The sequence below is a fragment of the Bos javanicus genome, chromosome X, assembly GCF_032452875.1.
Source record: "Bos javanicus breed banteng chromosome X, ARS-OSU_banteng_1.0, whole genome shotgun sequence".
Lineage (NCBI taxonomy): Eukaryota > Metazoa > Chordata > Mammalia > Artiodactyla > Bovidae > Bos > Bos javanicus.
In genome coordinates, this window is record NC_083897.1 from 89,028,477 (window position 1) to 89,034,450 (window position 5,974).

The 5,974-nt window shown below is 40.6% G+C and overlaps 1 non-coding gene across 1 annotated transcript; it reads right to left on the minus strand.

Moving 5' to 3' along the window:
• Window positions 1-3,616: 3,616 nt before the first annotated feature.
• Window positions 3,617-3,723, minus strand: LOC133243551 (U6 spliceosomal RNA). Its single transcript, XR_009735107.1, has one exon. It is a non-coding gene; the product is annotated as a U6 spliceosomal RNA (small nuclear RNA).
• Between the last annotated feature and the right edge of the window lie 2,251 nt (window positions 3,724-5,974).

Sequence of the window (5,974 nt, forward strand, 5' to 3'; positions counted from 1 at the left end):
AGTTGGACTATAAAGAAAGCCGAGTGCCAAAGAATTGATGCTTTTGAACTGTGTTGTTGGAGAAGACTCTTGAGAGTCTCAAGGAGCTCAACCCTGTGCTCTGTGACAACCTAGAAGGGTGAGATGGGGTGGGGATTGGGAGGGAGGTTCAAGAGGGAGGGGACATCTGTATACTTACGAATGATTCATGTAGTTGTATGGCAGAAACCAACACAACATTGTAAAGCAATTATCTTCCAATTAAATATAAATTTAAAAAATAAAAAATAATACCCATTAAAATGAAAAAAATTAATTACAGAAATATTTAGCAAGAAGAGTAAAAAGCTTACTACCTAAAATTTCTATTGCCCCAGAATAACCACTGTTGAAGACTTGATATATACTCTTCCAGTGTATTTCCAATGAATATTATAAAATAAAAATAAACTTTTCTCAAAAAAAAGGCAAACCATAGACTGGAAGAAAATATTTTCAAATCACACGTCTAATAAAGGACTTATATCTGAAAAATACAAAGAACTCTTCAAACTTAGTAAGAAGACAGGCCAATTTAAAAATTGGCAAAGGATTTGAGTACACATTTCACCAAAGAAGGTATAGAAATGGCTAATAAGCAAATGAAAATGTAGATACTTAGCATCATTAGTCATTAAGGAAATGAAATGCAAATTAAAACCACAATAAGATGTCACTACATTCCAAATGGCTATTGAATGGCTATTACCAAAAAGGCAGATCCAAGTGTTGACACAAATGTGGAGAAACTAGAACCGTCATGCATGGCTGATGGGAATTTTAAATAGTACAGTCATTTGTAAAGGAGTTTGACAGGTTTCTTGAAAATTTATCAATAAACTAATCATGTTGTTGTTGTGCTTAGTGACTCTGTCATGTCCGACTCTTTGCAATCCCATGGACTGTAGCCCACAAGGCTCCTCTGTCCATGGGGATTCTCCAGGCAACAGTACTGGAGTGGGTTGCCATGTCCTTCTCCAGGGGAACTTCCCAACTCAGGAATCGAACCAGGGTCTCTTGCATTCCAGGCAGATTCTTTACCAGCTGAGCTACTCTCATACAACCCAGCAATTTCACTCCTAGGAATCTACTCAAGAGAATAAAAATATGTTCACACAAAGACTTGTATGTTAATATTTTTTAACTTTTTTTTTTTTTACTATTTATTTATTTTGTTGCTTGGAGTCTTAGTTTTATTGCTGCTCAAGGACTCTCTAGTCATGGCAAACAGCCCTATGGCACTCAGAATCTTCTTGGACCAGGGTTCAAACTTGTGTCCCTGTATTGGCAGGCAGATTCTTTACCACTGGACCACCCAGGAAGTCCATTATTTATAGCAGCATTATTCATAAATACACTTTTGAACTGTGGTGTTGGAGAGGATTCTTGAGAGTCCCTAAAGGAAATCAGTCCTGAATATTCACTGGAAGGACTGATGCTGAAGCTGAAACTCCAATACTTTGGCCATCCGATGCAAAGAACTGACTCATTGGAAAAGACCCTGATGCTGGGAAAGATTGAAGGCAGGAGGAAAAAGGGACGACGGAGGATAAAATGGCTGGATGGCATCACTGACTCGATGAACATGAGTTTGAGCACGCTCTGGGAGTTGGTGATGGACAGGGAAGCCTGGCATGCTGCAGTCCATGGGGTCACAGAATCAGACACAACTGAGTGACTGAACTGAACTGAACTGATTCATAATAATGAAAGTCTAGGAAGTATCCATATGTCCAATACTGGTGAATGGATAAACAAAACATGGTATATCCAAGCAATGGATTACTGTCAGCAATAAAAAGGAACAAAATACTGATACATACTACAACATTGATGAACCTCAAAAGTCTTATACAGAGTGAAGGGAGCCAGACAGAAAGGCCTACACATTGTAAGATTCCATTTATGTGAAATGTCCAGAAAAAGTATCCACAGGGACTTGCCTAGGGCTGGGCATCAGGAGTGGAAAGTGACTACAGGTGGGCTTGAGGGAAATTTTAGATTTGATGAAAAACTTCTGAAACTGGTTCATGATGATAGTTGTATGATTCTGTCAATTTATTTAAAAATCATTGAATTGTATACTTACAATAGGTGAATTTTATGATATATAAATTATACCTTGATGAAGCTATAAAATACATGTACAGACTCAGGAGAGACAGACGGGCTTTATTATCTTGCCCTGGCAGCCATAGCAACACCAACCACAGTGTGTGCTTGGAAGATAAACCAGATGAGAAACCAGGGCTGAGGGCATAGTGCAGCCACCACAGTTCTCTTGACCAAAACTGGTGACCTCCTCAAGGACCTGCTATTAGCATTGTGAGATGCTCTTCTAGGGTTCTTCACAAAAAAATATTTCATTTTCTTGACTTGAAATCAGACTTTTCCAGGCCATGGTTTCTGCGCTCTCGTTTCCCTCCAAATCATCACCAATAACTAGTAAGGTGCTGCTGCTGCTGCTGCTGCTAAGTCGCTTCAGTCGTATCCGACTCTGTGCAACCACATAGATGGCAGCCCACCAGGCTCCCCCATCCCTGAGATTCTCTAGGCAAGAACACTGGAGTGGGTTGCCATTTCCTTCTCCAATGCATGAAAGTGAAAAGTGAAAGTGAAGTCGTTCAGTCGTGTCTGACTCTTAGCGACCCCATGGACTGCAGCCCACCAGGCTCCTCCGTCCATGGCATTTTCCAGGCAAGAGTACTGGAATGGGGTGCCATCGCTTTCTCTGATAGGAGGTGCAGCCGCAGCAATTTCTTAAACAAGAAGGGCATCAAACCTGGACTGGCATCTGGTTTCATACATGATATTTTACATGTTTCAATGCCATTTTCCCAAATCTTCCCACCCTCTCCCTCTGGATGGTATGGGGAGGGAGGAGGGAGGAGGGTTCAAGATGGGGAACACATGTATACCTGTGGTGGATTCATTTTGATATTTGGCAAAACTAATACAATTATGTAAAGTTTAAAAATAAAATAAAATAAAAATAAATAAATAAATAAAAAATAAATAAACAAGAAGGGATCACAGGTGCTGTTGGGCCTTACTACTATCCAGAAGACCTTTTGTTTGCCTTTGGGAAGAAATTCCCATTTCCCTCAAAAGATCTTCCAAAGTTTTATGACTACCCCCCAGGCTTATTTCCTTTATCTTTCTAGCAGATGATCTGGTACTCCAAGATCTGGAAAAATGAAATTTTCTTTACTTTTCTTCTCTCCTTCCTGCTCAGTCTTTGACATCTTTACCCCCATTCTCGCTTCCTTCTCTGGATTTCTGGAACTCCGGAGGATGACATGGCTAGATTCTGAGATTAGGTCATTTCTCCTTTTGTTTCTAATGTGAAAATTTTTTCTTTTTTCACAAAAAGATGGCAAGAATAGTTCGAAGTTGAGGCTCTGTTAGATTGCTAAGGTTCTAAAACCTTAGCAATTTTTTTGGTAAAAAAATTTTTTGTGTGAATATATCTTGTAGGATTTTATTTAGGCCAAGTTCTTAGTACACAGCAACAATAAATTCCAAATACAATTTCAAAATTAAAGAACGAGTGTTCCCCCATCTCATCCAGAGGTGGTTTAATGGCACATACAAAAAAAAAAATATGGACTGCTTCATGAATTTGCATGTAATTCTTGAGCAGGGGCCATGCTAATCTTCTCTGCATTATTCCAGTTTTAGTATATGTGCTGCCAAAGCGAGCACTAACTTGGTAAATTGAAAGTTGGCCAACCTCTTCCCCTGTCACATGTGTACATACATGGCCATACCTGTTTTGGGGGCAGGGGAGGAGGAGATTCATTAGTCCATCAAAAATTTGACTAGAGTCCATGTTATATATTTAAATTATACTTTAAAATGTACATAAAATTTATCATAAATAAATTATAACATTTATTTTAAAAAGTCACCAATAGTCTCCATATTGTGTCTAAAAAATGGCAAACTTTGCAGAAGGCTGGATTCTGCTAAAAGACCAATAGGAAAAATAGTAATAATAGCTGAAAGTTTGGTTTTGTGCCATTGCTTAAATGAAATGACAAGAGGCAATCTTGGAAGAGTGAAGTGAAGAAGAAATGGGAAAAGAAGAAGAAATTGGGCCAGGAGGTACCCAGCACCCTACCAAAGTGTCCTGGGGGCAGCAGCAACCTCCCTCCCAGGACTGAGGGGACTTCTAAGAAAGTGGAATTTATGTGTTCAATTTGTTTTCAGGTACTAGCCCAGGGTTATCCTTCTCCTGTGTCCCCACATAGAAAAAGGAACAATAATTCTGGATACAGAGGAATCAGAGCCAGGGGCAGCTACCAAGACATTATTTAGGTAGCAGCTGCCAAGAAGTAAATAACATGTAATATAAAAGTAAAAAAAAAAAAAAATGATGATGATGATGACAGAAAAAACACAATGTAGGAAAACCTGGACTCTTGCCTAAGGGGGCCTTGTTTAGTAAACTACATGGGATTTCACCTCAACTGCTTCCATTAAATTTTGTTTTCTGATGGCCTCGTTCCTTGCTTTCTACCCTTTCTTCACCTTGTTTTCAAAATATATGTGTCTCTGGTCATAATATGTTAAAGGGAAATAACCTTGTACCTGTATCGGTTCACCTTGGTTCTGTCCTGTATCTTGTACCCCTGGGCCCTTTTCTCAATGAGAAATTTCTGGAGAAGAGAGGCCAGGCCTGTTTCATTATCCTTCTGCATTGCCTGGAAAACTGGCATGTGCAAAAAGGTATTTAATAAATATTTTGAAAAGCAACTTCTAATCTCTTCAGAATCATTGAAGAACTGAGAGGTTGAATGAAGTGTCTGATGAAGGCCTGAAATGGATGCTATTTCTACTGTGAAGATATCAAACAAAGGTTCAATGGTGAGTAAAGGAATTAATCAAAAGGATAAATCTTCAGCAAGATCCCAATTCGGTTTCCCCTTGAATTCCAATCAAACACTGACTTTGGTTATTCATTTTCCCAGAAAGTGGCAGCAGGAATCTCTTCTTAAGCCCAGGCATTGCCAAGAGGCACCTATTAGGAGGTCACTCTGAAAAAGGTAATGACAGTCACCAATTACAGAGCTTCAGCCTTGGCTCAGAGGTGCTCATTTCTTCTCTCTTATCGTAGTATGAAGGGCATAGGGCCTTGGCAAGCAGGAGGAGCAGTGAGACTTATCTGCAGCTGTCACACAAACCAGAAAGCCAGTGTCTCACCAGCAGGCTAGGGTCAGGTCTGGGGTAGTCTTCATGTCTCCTCTTTGCCCATACAAAGAACCAAAAGAGAAAAAAAAGAAAAAATGTTGAATGACAAGAATTACTTGTGTCAAACAAATACCATCAAAGACAATTTAAGAATTGCTCATCTGTGTGGGAGATAAGGGCTTCCCAGGTGGTGCTGCTGCTGCGTCACTTCAGTCGTGTCTGACTCTGTACAACCCCATAGACGGCAGCCCACCAGGCTTCCCGTCCCTGATATTCTCCAGGCAAGAACACTGGAGTGGGTTGCCATTTCCTTCTCCAATGCAGGAAAGTGAAAAGTGAAAGTGAAGTTGCTCAGTCGTGTCCGACTCTAGCGACCCCATGGACTGCAGCCTACCAGGCTCCTCTGTCCATGGGATTTTCTAGGCAAAAGTACTGGAGTGGCATGCCATTGCCTGGTAAAGAACCCACCTGCTGATGCAGGAGACTGAAGAGAAGTGGGTTTGATCCTTGGGTCAGGGAAGATCTCCTAGAGGAGGGCATGGCAACCCACTCCAGTATTCTTGCCTGGAGAATCCCATGAACAGAGGAGCCGGGTGGGCTACAGTCCATGGGGTTGCACAGAGTTGGACATGACTGAGCACACACACACCGTACAATAGATAATACATCACTCACAGGTAAGAGTGTATTTAGCCTATTCATCCACATCTGACTGTAAAGGTACATCTGACTATAAAGGCTTGATTGCCCAGTTCAGAATTTT